Genomic DNA, 19,472 nt, shown 5'->3' with positions numbered 1-19,472 from the left:
CTCAGATATAATAGGTTTTTTTTTTTGGTAACAAACATTGTGCAATTCCTCCTTTATTAACCAGAAATTAATAGGTAATGAATCCTTCTAAATACATCATCTTAGAAGTAACAATGGAATGCCTTATTGTAATGTAAAGGAGAAACGAAAGTAAAATGATGGAGCCTAAGTCTGGTTGTAGCTTCATGGACCTGGCCTCAATAGAGTGTGTAGCGAGGAGGCAGGTGCTGCCCCTGTGGATAGGGTTGCTGTGCAGGTATTAGCTCTAAGGGCAGTTAACCATCCTGGCCTCTCAGCGGCCAAGAGCGAGCCACTGTTTTTGCCAGTCCCCTCTTGACAGTTGCTTTGTTTCCAGTGTTTGCTCTTTAACAGTGCCCCAAGGAACAACATTCTTGCATGTATGTCTTTTGGGTCACTTATTTCACATGTCTGTGGGCTAACAACTTAGGATTTGGTGTGCATCGCAGCACAGCCCTCCAGCCTGCACCTATTAAGTGCCCAGCATCCATGTGGGGAGGCGGGGGTCTTTGGGTTTGATTGACCATTTTCATCATGGTTAATCAGATAGTCATACAAAATGGTATTTCGTCTTATTTTGTTTCTTCTTAATTATGAATGAGTCTGTTGCTCCTTTCTCTTTTGTCTCATTTTCTGCAAACAGCCTGCTTTTTGTCTTTGCTCATTTTTCTAGTGGGTTGTTGGCCTTTAAGAGGTATTCTGGAGATCCTATTGGGTGTACAGAGGGTAGGGTGGTGTGCCAGGGTGAGATTCTTTTACAGCTCAGAAGAGGAAAAAATTTCTTGAAAGTAGTTACACAAATTACTGTTTAACTGTGACTGTGTCCAATAGTCACAGAAGTACAGGGTGCTTAGAGATTGTGTGAAGGGGATTTCTGAAGTGGCATTTCTAAGAAGGCTCCTGTAGGAAAGCCATATTTAGGTGGAAATCTGAAGGCTGTATAGGTGTCAGCAGAGAGGGAGGGGGGAAGGAGCAATCCACATGTTGAAGATGGCGTGAGCAAAGGCCCCGTGGTGGGCAGGCGCTCTGACAGTAGTAGCTAACAGTGATGGGGTGCTCGCTACGTGCTTCACTGTCCTCAATGCCTCTTGCGTCTGACTTCGTTTGATTCTCTTGTATTAGTTATCTGTCACTGTGTAACAGACTTCCCCAAAGCCTGCGCCATGGAAAGCAGTCTGGTGGTTCTTCAGGTTAAACATAGAAGCTGCTGTGTGACGTAACAGTTTTCCTCCGAGTTATGTCCCCAAGAGAAAAGAAAACCTAAGTCCACACAAAACTTTATATGTGTGTTCCAAGCAGCGTTATTCACAATAGCCAGAAAGGAGACCCAAATGTCTATCAGTTGATGATTGGATAAACAAAATGCGGTATATTCATACCAGGGGATATGATTCAGGGATAAAACGGGATGAAGTACTGATGCTTGCTATATAGCATGGATGGCACTTGTAAGCAGCGTGCAAGGTGAAAGAAGCCAGACATAAAAGCTCTCACATGCAGGACAGGGACCGCCGTAGAGACTGGGGCTAGTGGGCTCTCTGGTTCCAGAGGGTGCTCTTGGAGAACTTCCATTTTCCGTTTTCTTTTTCTACCCCCTTTTCTGCTCTTCTCTCTCCCCAGCTCATCCGCTTCCCTCCCTCCGGCTCTGTTTCCTCCCACCCCTCCTCTCTCCTCGCCACCTGTTTCTCCTCCTCGCCCTTCTTCCACTTTTCCGGTTCTTCCCGTCCTCCACTTCATAAAAACAAACACAGTTCTTTTTCACCCCCGCCTCTGTAGAAAGTTTTTACAACCAAGATGGATCTAGGTTGGCCAAGACTCAGGACCTCATAGGTAGAGACAACAGGTTACAGGCCATGCTGGGTTAATGTTCTTTGGTGTTTTCCAGCATGTGGAGGGGGTGAAGTTGGCCCGTTGTAAAGCTGGTCCCTTTCCCTATTGTGTCTGGGTAGCACCCTTCCTGTGATAATCAAGGGCTTTGGCCTGCTCATTGGGAAACACCGGGATTTAGCTAGAGAAACCTTGGAGGTGAGAGGATGGAATGGAGAGGCCTCCGCTCACCCTGCCTGCAGTGCCCGTGCAGGACCTCTTCTGAATTCTTGTGCTGTGCTGTGCTTAGGCACTCGGTTGTATCTGACTCTTTGCGACCCCATGGACTGCAGCCCGCCAGGCTCCTCTATCCTTGGGGATTCTTCAAGCGAGAATACTAGAGTGGGTTGCCATGCCCTCCACCAGGGGATCTTCCCCACCCAGGGACCAAACACAGGTCTCCTGCATTGCAGGCAGATTCTTGACCATCTGAGCTACCAGGGAAGCCCAAGAATACTGGAGTGGGTAGTCTATCCCTTCCCCAGGGGATCCTCCTGACCTGGGAATTGAACCGGTGTCTGCTGCATTGCAGGAGGATTCTGTACCAGCTGAGCTACCAAGGAAGCCCTCTGAATTCTTGGATGGAGGTCATTTGGGCAGAGAGGGGAACGGAGTGAAGAAGAGGCCTGTGGGCTGGGAGTTCTGGGAGTCCTCAGGAGGGAACCACCAACCTCTGGGAGAGGAGGAGAGAGAGAGGACCAACCAGCTCCTGCTCCAGGCACCTGGAAGCCATGCAGAGGCTTTGTTACCCTAGTTTACTGTCCAGGGAGAGGCTGTTTCAGACCCTATCCAGCCCGTCTCACTTCTGTCTCTGGTGCCCGAAGGCCTCTGTGGGCACCATGCTGGAGGAGGACGAGGGGTGGTGAGCCTGGGAGCCCACGGCATTCGAGGGCTCTCTGTCTGCCCATCGTGGTTTGTAATTCCTCCCCCCAACCCACCCAGCCCAGCTGCAGGACAGAGTAAGGGGACCATTTGTTTTCGTGCAAAATTGGGTTTTGTCCTGTGGATGCCACAAACTCACCACAGAGGGAGGAAGAGCTGTGGGAGTGAAGCTGATGGGCAGAGGCAATGGAGGTTAATGTGGTGGAGGGGTCAAGGAGTGGAGGGCTGGAGGGCTGGGAGGACCGGGGGTGTGATCCAGGAGGGGGATGGTCCAGGAGTGGAGAGGTGGGGAGTTGGATGGTGTCTTACTGGGAGGTGATGGGCACGTTGGGGAAGGTGACTGCGGACCTGATGCCACGGCTGGAGGGGCTGGACAGCAGACAAGTGAGCACACGCCGGGAGTAGTGTGAATCGCAAACAAGCGAGGACTTTGAAAGGCAGATGGAAGAAAATGAACTAGTGTGGCTAGAGGAGCCAGAGAATGCCAACACACAGCCCAGGTCCCCAGAGTCAGCTAAGGGTAAGACTCAAATGGTCCTCTTCCAGGCGGTTTTCAGCCCTAGCTGGATTTTGATCTGGGTGGTGGACCATGCACCTGGGTCATGTTCTTGTCGGGAGAGAAGGAAGGTCTGCAGATTAATGGTTAGAAAGATGATGAGGAAGCAAAGACGATGGGTAGGAGGACCCTGACCTCCCTTCTCTTTTGGTAGAAATTCTGTTCTCACGTCCAGTCCAGCATGTTAGATTTCAGTGTATCTGATAAGTATTACTCTTTTTTTTTTTTTCTGTATTGGAAAACCTCACAACAGACAACTCAGGTTGTCATAACTTCAGGTTTGAACTCCATTGCTCAATGCTATTTCAGTTCTATTTAAGTAGGGGTTTGTGATGAGTAGAAGTGGGAAGAGTCAAGTCTAAGTCTGAAGAAAGCCTGAAAGTGTTCTGATCTCTCCTTCCTTTGTTTGGGACAGGAGGGAGGGTGCAGGCCTGCCCGGGTGCGGATGCCGCGCCACCTAGTGGATCAGGGGAGCACTAGCAGCAGGAGTGGCAGCCTTAATCTTGAGACAGCCACCTGCCCCAATCCGGGGTTTGCAACTTTTGAAAGGGATTGGAAGAAAGAGGAGTTAATTGTCTGGAGAGTCTGACAGATAGGGCTGGCAACTTTAGATGTGTAGAACAGAAGAAATCTGCCCCATGCCTTCTCCTGCCTTGATCTGTCCCACCTTTATTCTCTTCCCATCTGCTCTTTGCTATAGTTCCAGAATTCATTTTTGTACAAGAGGGTATTATGAAAGCCAAGTATGGCCACATCTTTCTTGCTTAGACTACTTGTTAAGAGATCTTGATGGTGATGGAATTTCATCCCTATGCAGTAAACTTCATCCTCCTAGTTATCGGTGGCCGTACTTTACATGATTTTAAATTGGGTATGTATTAGTCGGGTTTTGCTATAGAAATGCTGGGTAACAAACAACTCCGAATTCTACAGGGGCTACTGCAACACTTATTCCTTGCTCCTGGTCATAAGTTTCCACGCCTGGGCTTCAATTCAGGTCTGTTCCATGTGTCTGGCCCTAGGGCGGCAGCTGTCTAGGGCCGTGTTCTTCTCCTGGCAGAGGACAGGAGCTCAAGGGGACAAATATAACTACACAGGGATATTCAGAGCCTCTGATTGGATATGCTGTAAGTGATGTCCACTCTCATTCCACTGGCCAAGGGAAGTTCCATGGCCCAGCTCAAGGTCACAGAGTTGTGAAATGATACTTCATTCACAATGAGCCGCAGCAAGGGTGGGAAGTGAGGGAAGATCAACCTGGATTTTAGAAGATCCTCAGGTAGCAGGAGTGGCCTTGAATGGCAGAGGCATGCAGGTGGTCTTCAGGAGAACCCCGTGGTATCGGTGACCTTTAAGCCCTTTATCGTAGTCTCGTAGCTCTGCTGGGCTCGGGAACTGGGTGGGTGTTGGGGGGGAAGGATGTAGACTCCAGTGGCCTAGAGCCAGGGGTTGGCATACTTCTCCCTAAAGGGCCAGAAAGTAAATGTTTTAGGTTTGTTGGTTCTGTGGTCTCTGTTGTAGTTGACAGCAGCCACAGACAGTACCTTAAGGAATGGCTGCAGCTCTGTTCCAATGGGATTTTTATTATAAAAACAGGGGACTGAATTTTGTAGTGGACTGTAGTTGGTAGACTCCTGGTCTACACCTTCACGCCCTGATCTGTATCAGGATGTCAACTCAATAAGAGAGAAATAGCCCTTTTTAGTTGAGAAGCCAAATAAATAAATAAATTCAAAGGGCTTCTGGTGGGTCCCGTAATACCCCACCCGCTCAGCATTGTTAAGCCATGAGCAGTTGGTCCATATGGTTGGATTCTCTGGGAAGCCAGAGCTTATTGTTTTTAAGCATGAGCTCTTATTTCACTTGACCCATTTTCAGTAGAAATGGCTGGAAGGGTATTAGAAATTCCTTGGGCTTTCCTAGAATGGTGGGGAAGGTGATTAACCTTTTAGGTAGATTCAGATGCATCTTTTATGAACAGTGTGGTGGAAGATTTTGGAGATATGTCCAAAGATGGTAGGTGTGCCTAGTGACATTTTTTTTTTTAACATTCTTTGTGGTTACATTTTTTGTGTGTGAGTAACCGCTTCATTGAAGTAGAATTCACATACCATGTAATTCACCCATTTATAACGTATAATTTGATGGTTTTTAGTATGTTCACAGGGTTGTGCAGTCATCACCACAGTCAATTTTGGAACATTTTCATCTCCCTAAAAAGACACTCCATGCCCTATAGCTGTCACTCACCAATACACTCACATGTCCCCCAGGTGGGGCTGCATTTTTAATAAGCTTTCAGGAAGTCACTTCTTGGTTTCTGCCATCCTTGTTTTCCTTTGCTCATCCCTGGCCTTGGAGAGCAGAGCAAGAGATTTTCTTGGGTAGTCATCTGGGCTATTCAAGTGCACACTGAACAGAAACTTTAACTGCTCATGACACTTGTGTATCATACCAACGTCACCTGATGAGATAACTTAAAATTTTTTTCCTTTATTATATTTAATAAAGCTTTATATATCTTCATTTGTATTCTTCTTTGTAAAAAATTATCTTTTGTAATTTTCTATTAATACATTTTGAATTTGTGTTGGTTTTGAAACCTGGTTCAAGTAACATGGAATTGTTTCATGCCTAGGTTTTATTGTTTTATCTATTTTAACTGCTTATTATCAGGCTGTAGTGAACTGTTTAGGGATGAGTTTGAAGTCTTTTAATATCCACATGATCTCATGTGGTGTTTTGAAAAACTAACCATTGTTCATTTATAAACAGAATTTCCTGTTCAGGAAGTTAATTTAGATTAACAATAAAACAGTTGACTGCATTGAATGGTAGAGGCACAGTAGGTATTTTGGGATCACAAATTTTTGTTCTATTAATAAAGTCTCTGTGATATGGCACATAATTCTTTACCTCAAAGTTTATCACCTATGTTAGCTGACTTCCACTGTCCCCTGGTAAAGGGCTGACTTTGGGAAGGAGAAGACAGACAGAAGGGCTGGGCTGTGAACTCTGGCAGCTGCTCAGAGTGAGGGTCTGAGAGAGTCTAACTATACATTCCAGGTGTGTAAACATATTTGGAAGTCAGAAAGCAAATGTAAGTGTGAAAGAGTTAATTTGAAAACAGGAAATTGGATCTGAACCCCCAGATTGGAGCAACAAAACCCTTGGGAGGAGCGAGAATAGTGAAATGAAGTTTAAGCAAATCACCCTATTTTTGCTGATAATGGGAGAAATAACGGATTCATCTCCTAGTGTTAATAATTGGGTGGGAACTACCTTCATCAGTAAGGCTTCGGCTTTGCTGCAGAGAACAGTGCCTTCTCTTCACAGGGTTTATTTTTCTTTCACATAAAAGAAGTTCAGAGGGAGGCTCTGCAGTGCTGGTGTAACCCTTCTGTCCTCAAAGGTCCAGGCTTCTCCTGTCCTTCAGTTACCCCATACTCATGCTTTTTATCCTCAAAGTCACCTCATGTTCTCAGAAGGCTACTGAGGTTCCAGCTGTCATGTCCAAATTCCAGACTCTAGAAAGGCAGCCTTTAGAAAAGCCTCTCCACAACCACTGCTTACATCTCAGTGACCAGAACTAAACACTCTTGGTCACACCTTGCTATAAGGGAGGCTAAGAAATGAGTCTTCCCAGGTCTTTGATACTAAGGAAAGTGGGAGAGTGTGGGTGACTGGGAAGCCACTAGCATCATAAGATGTCATATTTTAACACTAGAATGTGAACCATTCAGATCAGTGTTTCCTTCTCTTTCACATCATGACCCCCCACAAGAAAATGATAGTGTTTGCGTAGCGCAAAGGGTGAATGGTGATGGTAACTCAGAGTTGGAGGCCACCCTGCACATTGCTTGGCACCCTCTATTTCCAACACTTGAAGAAAATTCTGCCCTAAATCATTACAAAAAAAAGAAAAAAGGATCTGGTGGCACACAGTCTATAAAACAAAAGAGAGATAACTAATGAAACCTCAAGAGAGTAGAACCAGCGGGAGGCAGGGCAAAAGTAAGACCAATCGTGTCTGACGAGCTCCTGTTTGAAGACAAAGTCTCTGAATGGGTCAGAAGTAAAGCTTTAGTGATGTTCTCTGTCTCAGGAAGTTTCAAAGCAAAGTACTCAAGGGAGTGGAAGTTGGGAAGAGGGGGACAATTTAGAGAAAAGAGAGTTATACAGAGGAATTATTTAGTCAGTGAGACCAGAGGGTCAGAGGCAGCATGGGTGGTGGCTGTGGCCACTGGGTCCAGACTCTGTGTTAGAAAACCAGGTCTAATAATTACTGTGTGATGTCGGTTCAGTTATTTAACCTCTCTGTGCCTTAGGTTTCCCCTTCTGTAAAATGGGGACAATAATAATTTCTCCTCTTAGGGCTGTTGGGAGGTTTAAATGCATCAGTGGAAATAAATACTTGAAGATGGTAGCATCTATAAATATTTACCGTTATTATTGCTTCTGTTTGTTGTCATTATAAAAAGCACAGCTGGATACATTAAAAAGTGTGTATGTGTTAGTCACTCAATCATGTCCGACTGTTTGCAACCCCGTAGACTGTGGCCTGCCAGGCTCCTCTGTCCATGGAATTCTCCAGGTAAGAATACTGGAGTGGGTAGCCATTCCCTTCTTCAGAGGATCTTCCCAACCCAGGAACTGAACCTGCATTTCCTGCATTGCAGGCAGATTCTTTACCATCTGATCCACCAGGGAAGTAGGTTCCTTCAAACCCAATAAAATCCAGGTGGTTCAAAGATAGAATGTTAAGAATGAAGCCACAAGAGTGCTGGAAGTAAATTTTGCTGGTTATATTAATAATCTTGAGACGGGGAAGGCCATCCTAAGAATGACACAAAGACTTAAGATTATAAAGAAAATGATCCAGGGAGAGAGTAAGTGGTACAAACTTCTAGTTGCAAAACAAATGAGTCGTGGTGTGAAATGTACAATGTGGGCAGTATAGTAAATAATTATGTAGAAGCTTTGGTTGGTTAGAGAGTCTAACTAGACCTATCCTGGTGATCATTTTGAAATACATAGAAATATTGAATCACTGTGTTGTGTAACAGGAACTGACGTAGTGTCGTAGTTCAGTTATATTTCAAAAACAAACGCATAGAAAAAGAGATCAGGTTTGTGGTTACTAAAGGTGAGGGGGAGCTGGATGAAGGCTGTTAAAACTGCCTTCCAGTTATAAGATAAATAAGTACTGTACTTATTTATGTACAACATAAATGATGTATATAAACTCATAAATGATGTACAACATTATGAATATAGTTAACCCTGCTGTATGTTATATATGGAAGTTGTTGAGAGAGTAAGTCCTAAAAGTTTTTATCACATGGAAACAATTTTTCTCTTTCTTTAATTTTTTGTCAATGTGAGTTGAGGAGTGTTCACTAAACTTATTATGACCATCATTTCAGTGGTATGTGTAGGTCAGATCAATATGCTGTACACTTTAAATGCATACAGTGCTGCAAGACAATTATATCTCAGTAATACTGGTGCGAAAAACTTGACTACCCGAAAATTAAACTTTATATAGGCATTCTTGCTGTAACACGATAATACTTGCTCCTAAAAAACTTCCTGTTCTGCAAAATTGGACACTAAAAATAACAGGAGTTATGCAACTTTGTAGCCAGAATACTAATGAAAGTCATACAGTGGGAGATAACAATAGTAGAGTGGTCATCTTTTATTAAAAAAAAAAAAGCTAAGTGCTCCCTGGCAGTCCAGTGGTTAGGACTTTGTGATTTCACTGCAGGGGAGGCAGGTTTGATTCCTGGTTGGGGAACTAAGATCCCGCATGCCGTGTAGCCAAAAAAAAGAGTAAAATACACATGACATAAAGTTTACTGTTTTAGCCATCATCAGGTGTACAGTTCTTTGGTGTTAGGTGCGTTCACTTTGTTGCACACACATCACCTCCATAAATTACCTCAACTTTATCATCTTCTGCAAATGAAACTGTGCCCATTAAACACCCGTTCCCTGATCCCCTCTCCCTCAGCCCCTGCCAGTCACCTCCCTACAGTCCGGCTCTGCTTAGCTGAGTCTAGCAGCCTCCTGTAACAGGATTCATGGAGCTTCAGCTCTTCTGTGACTGGCTTATTTTGATTGGTATATCATCCATACTCTAACGTATGTCAGAATTTTCTTCTTTTTTTAAGGCTGAATAGTATTCCAGTGTTATTGGAACTCCACATTTTGATACCTGTTTATCCACTGGTAGACACTTGGGTTGCTTCTACTTCTTGGCTGTTGTAATAATGCTGCTGTCAACATGGTGTACAACTATCTGGTCAAGTCCCTGCTTTCACTTCTTTTGGGTATATACCCAGAAATGGAATTGCTGGATCATATGGTAATTTGATCCAGTTTCCATGGTAGCTCGGGTGGTAAAGAATCTGCCTGCAATGCAGGAGACCCGGGTTCGATCCCTGGGTCAGGAAGACCCCCTGGAGAAGGGAATGGCAACCCACTCCAGTATTCTTGCCTGGAAAATTCCATGGGTAGAGGAGTCTGGTGGGCTATAGTCCATGGGGTCCCAAAGAGTTGGACACAACTGAGCAACTAACACACATGTGGTAATTTTGTTTAACTTTTCAAAGAACCTGCCTATGCATGTTTTTAGCTTTATCAGATATGTACTATAAACACGCTTATGTATTTTGCATTCCAGATTTTTTGGATTCCTCTCTTATATTTAATCCCATGTGGGAGGTTACTGGTTTGAGGGTCATGACAGAATTTTGATTCTCCAAACATGCTGTCAAACTGTTTACTCCAAGTGTTGTTCCAATTTCCACCAGCTCCATCTGTCTAAATACTAATTCAGCTGTGAGCACATTAATTCCAATCACAATGACGCTGGCTATTTTCATGTAAAAAATTTTCCTCTGATGATTTAATAATTATATGTAATATATACACTTTTAAGAGGAACTATCTAGAAAATTGGAATACCAAAGTGTTGTTTTTAAATTTCTTAATATGTTCTCAGTCACTCAGCTGTGTTTAACTCTTTGTGGCCCCGTGGACTGTAGCCTGCCAGGCTCCTCTGTCCACGGAAATTTTCCAGGCGCAAATACTGGAGTAGTTTCCATTTCCTGCTCTAGGGAATCTTCCCAATCCAGGGACTGAACCTGTGTCTCTTGGGTCTCCTGCATTGACAGCAGATTCTTTACCACTGGTGCCACCTGGGAAGCCTAGTTTAAACAAGTTCAAATGAATAGTAACCCACCCCACCCCTCCCTTCCCATTTTTTGAGCATTTTCCTGGAGGTTTATCTCCTAAAATTAATTTTTTCTTTTAAGATAAAATTTCTGTGCAGTTCTAGCTTTATGTCTTTGTGTTAGAATTAGTCTAATCTGTGATGTGCTATCGTCTGTTTTTGTGGATTTCTACGCCAAGCCCGTTGGAGTCACTATTTCTGCAGAACACTGCAGTTAGTTTTGACGTCCTGGGGCCTCCATAGCAGGGTCCTTCTGGCTTTGCTCTGTCCCGCTTCTTCCTGCCCTCTGCTTGCACAATGCTCTGGCGTGTCTAAGTGGACGGGGCCACATTCAGTTGCACAAGGTGGCACTTGAACCTCGCATCGGAGACCCTGCTTGTCAAGGTGGCCGCCGAGCGGCTCAGCCGTCTCTGCTTGTGCTGCTGTAACAGGAGGTGGTGTCCTCTGTGATCAAGCTACAGCTCAGAACCTAACACCCCATCTGCACGGAACTGAACTGGGGTCATTGTTTGTCCTTTTTCTTAGAAAGAGTTGCTTCTGGTGGCAGGTAAGGCCACGGCCCTTCCAGTGTCAGGTTGTGCTTCTGTCTCCAAATTCTAGTTTCTTTGGCGGTTTCTTTCTGCTCCTGTGCGGGTGTCTCTGCTTGTCCTTCCCCACGCCTGGAAACCCAGGTTGCTGCCCACAGCGAGGCACCAAGGATGAGAAGAGAAGTCTGGCGCTTGTCCCTGTCCCTGTGGGGCTGGAATGTGAGCGGGGGTATGTGTCAGGAGGTGGGCTCAGGATGGGGGCCCAGGAGAGGATCAGGGGTCCTGGTGTCCAGTCCCAATACTGCTCAGCCACGAGACCTCGCCCAGTTTCCCACACTTCTGGCAGGGCCTCAGTGTCCCCTTCTGTAAGCCAGAAAGATGGCAGAGGCTGGATCCAGCTCCGAGGCGGAGTCTGAGATATGTCTGGTGAAAGCAGGGAGAGGGCAGGCGTGTGGGAGGGACTGGGGCGGGGGAAGGACCTTGCCCTTTTGGACTGTTTGAATGTTGAGCCGCATTTATCTGTTTTTTTTTTTTTTTTAAAGAAAGCAAATTTAGTTAATTATCACAAGGGACTGTCAACCCTCAAATGTTGATGGAGAAGACCCCCTTGAAGGACTTGCTGTAGAAGCCAGCTCCCAGGTCCCAGCCTTGTAGCTCCTGGCGCAGGAGGTCTGAGGTGGAGCCGCAGAAGCATCTTTGGAGCCGAGTACAGAAGTGCAGGGTGTGCAGTGTGCTGCTGCCTGCCCCAGGACACCAGTGGTCCAGGCTCAGTTCTCAGGAGGGTCCCCCAGTTCTGCTGAAATGCCCACAAATAAGTGAAGGCAGGAGAAATGCTCTCGTGCAGGTTCCTTCCCTGGGGGATCCTCTTAGGGGGCCACAGAGAGTGGAAGTGAGTCATGTGTGGATTAGCATGGGAGGGACCGAGTGATGCCGTGTGCAGTGGGCTCAGCCCCTTCCTAGCAGGGTGCTTTGAATTTCTCTTATAACCTTCGGGACCCTGGTTTCCTGGTTTGCAGATGTGTTCCTGATCTTCACCCTGCACTGGCCGCTGGTTTCTTAGAGTAAGTGAAATGTAGGAATAGATACCAGCGGTTTGCATTGTTCAGCAAAATGTTTACTGAGCCCTTGCTGGTTCCCAGGCAGGGTTCTGGGTCAACAGTGGAGCGTGTCAGCCTCCAGGATGGCTCCTGGTGTGGGGGCCATGCACACCAGGTCTCGTGTCTGTTACAGGCAGCTCTGGGATGTTCAGCCGCCTCCTCAGCCTGTGTGCAGTGTTCTCTTTTATTAAACTAAAGTGGTTGAGCCAGTAATTTTTAGTTCTAAAGGTCCCTTTGTAGTTAGTGAAACCACATCTTTCATGGCATTCTAGGGAGTAATTACTAACACTTGAGTTCCTTAGGTAAGGCTCTAAACTATGTAACCCCACGGTAGAGGAGAACTTTCCAGAAGGATGTATGACAGGTACCAGTTGCGAAGTGTCACGTGTGTCCCCAACACCAGTATGGCCTGTGTGTGAGTCTCTGAGCCCATGCCCTTTATTCCTAATACCTCAGGGAAAAGGCTTTGTTTCCAAGTCTGTACAGAATGACTCGTGAGCGGCTCACTAGGTCAGCGGTCTTGTGAAAACTTTAAAACATGGCTGTGGGTTTGCCGTCACTGCCGAGGTTAATGGGTGATGAGAGGGGCTTATTGCCCCTTCCAGAACCTCCTCAAGCACAAACTGGGGTCATGTTCTTTGACTGTCACCTTTAATGTAGCCTAGAACTTTCTCCCGAGGCCCATAGTGAGGCACCAGGATGGGAAGTCCCGGCATACAAACGGGAGGCACTCACACATGTTTGATCTGACTCTCAGGTATTTTACAGAATTCTAAACTATCGTCCCACGTTTGATAATCAGGGAATCTCATGTGAAAAAACAGATCCCTGGCCTCTCGGAAGAAGGCATTTCCAGGTGCTAAGAGGCCTCCTCCGTGGAGGAGGGATGCGCTGGGTGTGGTGGCCCAGAGACTTTTTGGGTAGAAAGAGAGCTTTTGTGATACCCATCTACAGATGGAGGGACAAAGACCCAGATAAACCGCGAGGTGACTTTTGGGTGTCATGGCGCAGTTGGAGACAGGGCCGTGGCAGGGAGCCTGGTTTCCACACTCTCGGAGCAGCGCCTGCTGCACCCAGGGCCTCCGGTGCAGCCAGCAGGTGGCAGCCGTGGCCCTGCCGGCCAGCCTGCCTCGGGTCCCGGCTTTCCTCCTTCCTCCCGTCCTGTGCCCTTCTGTTCCTCTCTTGCTTTGATTTTGCCAGGCTTTTCTCTGGCCAGGCCTTTCCTCTGTGCTCTCTGCCCCATTTTATCCTTGCCTCTGAGCCACACCGCTGTTTTCTTTAGGCTCTCTGGAGCCTGGGGGAGCATTCAGGAGGCTGCCTTCCACTTCCTTGCAGCTCTCTGTTCTCCTGGCCCCAGCGCCCTCTGCTGCAGGGTGTGGGCAGAAGGCCCAGAAACCCCTCTGGAACTTCCCTTCCCCTCCCATTTGGGGGCAGCCACCCCTCAGAGTCTATAACTGTGTGCTTTTAGACATGCTGACTTTTTCTGAGGCCAGAGATCTGTATTTTTACATGAGAGTTTCTGACTTTTAAACATTGGACACTAATTTAGAGCCACAGTCTCTGCTGTAACATGTCAGCATCCTCTGGGGTCCCTCGTAGGTTTCATGAACCTGGCATGTGACCCATGGTGATGGTGGGTTAGTTGCTAAGTTGTGTCCGATTCTTTGAGACCCCGTGAACTGTAACCCACCAGGCTCCTCTGTCCATGGGATTTTCCACGCAAGGATACTGGAGTGGGTTGCCATTTCCTCATCCAGGGGATCTTTCCAACCCAGGGATCAAACTCATGTCTTCTGCATCTCCAGCATTAGCAGGCGGATTTGTTGCCATGAGCCACCAGGGAAGCTTTGCATCAGTACAAATGCTTAGAAGGAGGTGCCTCCTTCTAGCCCCTCTCTGGGGTTATGGATCTAACCCAAGTCAGGTGTAGAGTGGACACAGCTGAACCTGTAGCCCCTGCCATCAGGACCCTCTCCTACCTCCCACAGCCCTCATCCTTGGACAGGTGGATCCACTTCAAACCTTATGCTGTGGAGAAACTAGGAAGGGTTATAGTTCTGAAGAGGTGAAGAGCGCTCTCGCGTTCTGCTTCCAGAAAGAGAGTTAGTCACTCAGTCGGATCCGACTCTTTAGGACCCCATGGAGTGTAGCCCACCAGGCAGGTGGTGCTCTTTAAGAATGGTGGACGTTAGATCAGATCAGCGTTTGCTGAGTGGTTGAGGGGACATTCGTTTCCCCTTGGGACTTTATTCCTTGCTGATTAAGACCTTGGGTGATACAGAGTGAGCTTAAAAAGACCTTGGCACTACAGGGCTCCACCTCCCCCATGCTGAAGGCTAGACATGCCACCCATTGCCAATTCTTCCTCCCTTTGTTCCACGATTCATCCAGCACTTCCTCAGTACTTCCTGTGGCCGAGCTTGGTGCTGGGGGTTGGATTGGATGTTAAGGGGGTGATTCAGAGCTCCTCCTGAGGGCCTCACTGGTAATAGAGGAGAGACTTAGAAAATGCGTGTAACATTGTCCTGAAATAATCTGAATACATAGCCAGAGGCGAGAGGTCAAGGGAAGCCTGATAGGAGGTGACATTTGAGTGATATTTTGGGATGGAGTTTGCTGGCAGGGAAGGGCCTTCCAGACAGCTAGAGCAGCTGGTGTCAAAACCAATATTTGTGTAAAAATGTGTTTGGAGAATGGTGAAAAGTCATTGTGGCTTCGCAAGGGATATTGGAGAAGTGGCGTTAATAAGGTAGATGTGTGTTTCTTTCTCTCTTGGAAATCCAAATGGAAGATGGCCCAGGAGGGCTCCCTGCCAGCTTGTCCCTGGCACCCAGGGTTGCTCTGGTAACCCCCTAGGTGCAGCCCCTTCTCTGCATTTGGACAGTTGGATAGGGTCTGACTTGGAAGTGCTGTTTGCATCCTGTTAATCAGGCATATAGACAGACCTCGCTGCAACGAAAGCTGGAAAATGTAGTTTTTAGCTGTGTGGCTGTATGCGCATCCATACCTTGGAGGTTACATTCCTTTTTTTTTTTACTTAATATTTTATTATTGTTTTTAGTAAACACAGAAAACATGTTACAACTAGTTGTTTTAATTAAGAACTTAAAAACTAAAATTTTAAAAAGAGACTCTTGTGCAGCAGTTATTTCAATCTATATTTTAAATATCACTGGATTCTCAGTTTCAAACTTTTCAACATGAAAGGCAATTTTAAATTACCTCGCTGTTTCATAAGTTGTCTCAAGGAATAAGAACATGATCACAATGACATTAGTGAGAAGGAAAAAGTAGGACATCAAGTTGTTACAACTTAAAAAATTTTGTAGGTTCAAAAAATCATCTTTCCCTAAAGAGAAAGAACAAAAGGAAACCCTAACAGGACACAGGAAGGGACACAGGAAGGGGACTCCCAGTTCCTTCATATTGACTCATTCATTCTTCATGCACATTAAAAACACTTTAAAAAATCCTGTTCGTTGGTCCTCTACTTAAAAGGGGGGAAATACTGGCCAATATCACCCTCTAGGTTCTTCCAGATCTGCATGTGGAGTTTGCAGTAGTAATTAAGCATATTAAATACAAGTCTGTGTTTTAAAGGAGAGAGTCTGGCTTACTCAGGGCCTTGAGGAGTCGGGTTTCTAAGGCAGTCCATCAGTGTGGACCTGAGCTACTCCCCACAGCCTCTTTCTAAGACTGTCAGCTACAATGGGAACAGAACACTGGAGTTGGTGGATGAAACTATACATGCAGGAAGTGGTTTTAAGGAACATTCTCCACCACCAAATTCTCCACCACAGAAATTTCATCTTTAGGTACCTGCAGTGTTTAAGGATTATAATAACAGCAAGATTCACCAGAATCCCTAGCAAGGACATTTTGTACAACACATAGGCCTTTCTCTTACATTGTAGTGACTAGAAGAGCTCTCTGTATATTCATCTCAAAATAACACAAATATTTTAAGTTTTTTTAAAGCTCATGATTCTTCAATATGAATTTGCAAAGCTTAATATGATCGTGTAAGATGATACTGTGTGAAGATTTTACATGGAATGAAACATTTTTGTAGAAATCAACCATAATACTTCAAAGACCCAGAGTAAAAATATCAAGGAAATGCTCAAATGCACATCAAACACCAAATTTTCATTCACACATCTCTACATGGTAAGCTGGCAAAGTACTTTTTTCTCTCTTATCAGGAATTTAGCATTCATCCTTACTGTAGATTCCTGTCTCTGCTAAATGGAAAAAATGTTTCTCAAAACCACTTTCTACCCCAAAAGCAAATGTCCTGGAGAGAAGGAAACATGAAATGCTCGCATCTACACCCATACACACAGCAGCATCCCCTCAGATTAGCTTCTACACAAAACCTACCAGCTAGGAACCTATGAGGAATGTATTTCAACCAAAAGTCTGAACAATGTGCATCATCAAGGCTTTGTTATTGGTAAGTTCCATGGAGGAGAAAAGTAGGGGTGATCCACATCTCTAATGCTGCTGCTGCTGCTAGGTCACTTCAGTCGTGTCCGACTCTGTGTGACCCCACAGACGGAAGCCCACCAGGCTCCCCCATCCCCGGGATTCTCCAGGCAAGAACACTGGAGTGGGTTGCCATTTCCTTCTCCAATGTGTGAAAGTGAAAGTGATGTCGGAGAAGGCAATGGCAAGCCACTCCAGTACTCTTGCCTAGAAAATCCCGTGGATGGAGGAGCCTGGTAGGCTGCAGTCCGTGGGGTCGCTAAGGGTTGGACTAATAGGCAGCTTAAAATCTGTCCCCCATCCCCAGTAAGTAAGACAATCTCAATTTACTAAGTGAAATTTCAGATTTTAAATTTTAAGTATCATTGCTAAACTCTTCTAGAAGAGGCAAAAATCCACAGTGGGTGAGTGCCAAAAGGCCAGACTGCAGCAAGTGACTGGTACCCCATTCAGTTCAGTTCAGTCGCTCAGTCGTGTCCGACTCTTTGCGACCCCATGAAGCACAGCACGCCAGGCCTCCCTGTCCATCACCAACTCCCGGAGTTCACTCAAACTCATGTCCATCGAGTCGGTGATGCCATCCAGCCATCTCATTCTCTGTCGTCCCCATCTCCTCCTGCCCCCAATCCCCCCCAGCATCAGAGTCAGTGTCCTTAAAAAGTCTCAATAAAAAGTGACAGTCTTTGACTCAAAAGAAACTTCAGTACTACTTCTAAACACTTCGCTTACTGTAATGCACTTGAACTAAACTATTAATAAGTGCCTAGATGACTATTTTTTTTTAATTTATTTTATTGAAGGCAAATTACCTTACATTAATATATTGGTTGGTTTTCCATACATTGACACGAATCCGCCCCGGGTGTACACGTGTTCCCTTTCTTGAACCCCCCCTCCCACCTCCCTCTTCCCCATATCCTCCCTCCAGGTTATCCCTGTGCACCAGCCCCAAGCATCCTGTATCATGCATCGAACCTGGACTGGTGATTCATTTCACATATGATAATATACATGCTACAATGCCGTTCTCCCCAATCAGCCCACCTTCACCCTCTAAACTATTAATAAGTGCCTAGATGACAATTTAAAGAGAAAAGATGACCCTCACCCAGCCCAGGTAGTTCTTAAATATCACAGTCCACATGAAGTGGTACTTGAACTGAAAAACAAAAAACATTTAACTGTTTAGGAACTACCAATGTTCTACAATACTTTCACTATACATGGAATCAACAGTACTGTTGAAACTCACTTTTAACTTGATGTTCTTTCTCAAAGCAAACTACACATAAGGGAAAGGAATCTTCTGTGGCAAGCTGGCGTGACCTTACCAGCTATGGAATCTGAGAAGCTGTTCAGAACAGGAGGAAAACGGGCTTCACCTAAACTGAGCATAGATACTGAAGTTAAGCATCTGTCAGCCATCTAAAGGCATTTGGTGTCAGTATCTTAAAAGATTAAGATGCTTTAAAACAAAACCCTTATAAGAATATCAAAGATTTAGGGAATTCTCCTCATAAATAACCAACTGTCTATGGCTTCAGTCGTCACCCTACTGCTGAGGTAGGTGACCAGGATTCATCGAAAGAGACAATCTTTTGGAAATTCCCCAAGAAAAATCTTGCATAATCAGTTGGTTTCTTAAACTTGTGTCCAATTTCTTTTGATAGTTTTTTGTTTTGTTCTTTTCTTTCATTTACACTTTTAAAAAGAGGTGTCCAAGCAACTGTTCCTCCCCTCAAGCTCTGGCGGAGTAGCACCTCATATACTCTGTCATCCATGGGATCTCTGAGGAGGCAGGCTTGACCCGCCTATTTTTCTCCACATCAGCAGAGCTTGCTGCCTCTGAGCCGCCAGCTTCCTCTTCTCCACCTGCCTTCTGCCCTTGGCTCGTAATGCTGATTCCTGGATCTCACGCACTGGGGCAGGAGCACAGATGTGAGTTTTCTGACTTCCTATATCCGTCTGTTTCTCTCCCCACCCACGGAGGGCAAACGGGTGCCTGTGTTCTTTTATTCTAGTGGATGACCTCTGAGGCCTCTTGGTTCTCCTGCTTCCTCGGGCAGCGAAGGCACTTGGTGGTTGCTGAGGGTCAGTACTGCTGGCTGAGTGTTCAGGGCCTCTCATCCTGATCTGTCGTTCAGGTGTTTCTTTTACATCTTTCCCTGGCAGTGCTGGCAGCGCCGCGTCCTCCGCGTCCTCCATGTCCCTGGTCTCCACGTCCCCGCGGCCTCCACGCCCCGCTCCTCCGGCCTACGCGCCTCCGGCTCCGCAGACGGCAGCGGCGAGGCCGGGGCGCACTGGGGCGCCGGGGCCCCGGTGCCCGACGCCGCCGAGTCGTCCGAGGTGCCGGCCTGGCCCCAGTCGTCCCAGAGCCGGGGCGCTTGTGCCTGCTCCCGAGCCGGCGAGCCAGGCGGTAGTGGCGCAGCGCACGGCAGCACGGCCCGGACTCGTCCCGGTGCGGCTCCTGCTAGCGCGTCCTGTACCCGCTCTTCACGCCGCTCGCCGGGCCCTGAACTCCCGCCTCTCCGCGCCGCGCGGTCGCCTACGGAACCCATGACACGACACAGAGGCGCGCCCCAAACCCTGGAGGTTACATTCCTGCAAGAAAAAAAGCAGAAATTTGATACTGGGAAGGAGTCAGTAGACTCTGCCCTAGGAAGGTACAGGCTGAATCATGAAGCAGTTTGTAGGGAGTGGGGAGGTTTTTAAAGCAGAGCAATACTGTGATTTGAAAAGTATCTTTCATGGGACTTCCCTGTCGGTCCAGTAGTTAAGAGTCCGCACTTCCAATGCAG

At 46.4% G+C, this 19,472-nt stretch overlaps 1 protein-coding gene and 1 pseudogene across 6 annotated transcripts in view; one reads left to right on the top strand and one right to left on the bottom strand.

The window, feature by feature from the left end:
- Positions 1 to 19,472, top strand: part of TRAK1 (trafficking kinesin protein 1) — a 106,273-nt gene that overhangs the window by 9,424 nt on the left and 77,377 nt on the right. The window lies entirely within an intron of this gene.
- LOC148774055 (centriole, cilia and spindle-associated protein pseudogene) lies at positions 18,413 to 19,232 on the bottom strand (annotated as a pseudogene).

Source organism: Moschus berezovskii, chromosome 24, assembly GCF_049115385.1.
Source record: "Moschus berezovskii isolate FMDL1 chromosome 24, NW_MosBer_1.0, whole genome shotgun sequence".
Lineage (NCBI taxonomy): Eukaryota > Metazoa > Chordata > Mammalia > Artiodactyla > Moschidae > Moschus > Moschus berezovskii.
The sequence above is the reverse complement of the archived record's forward strand: the minus strand, read 5'-3'. Positions and strand labels throughout refer to the sequence as shown.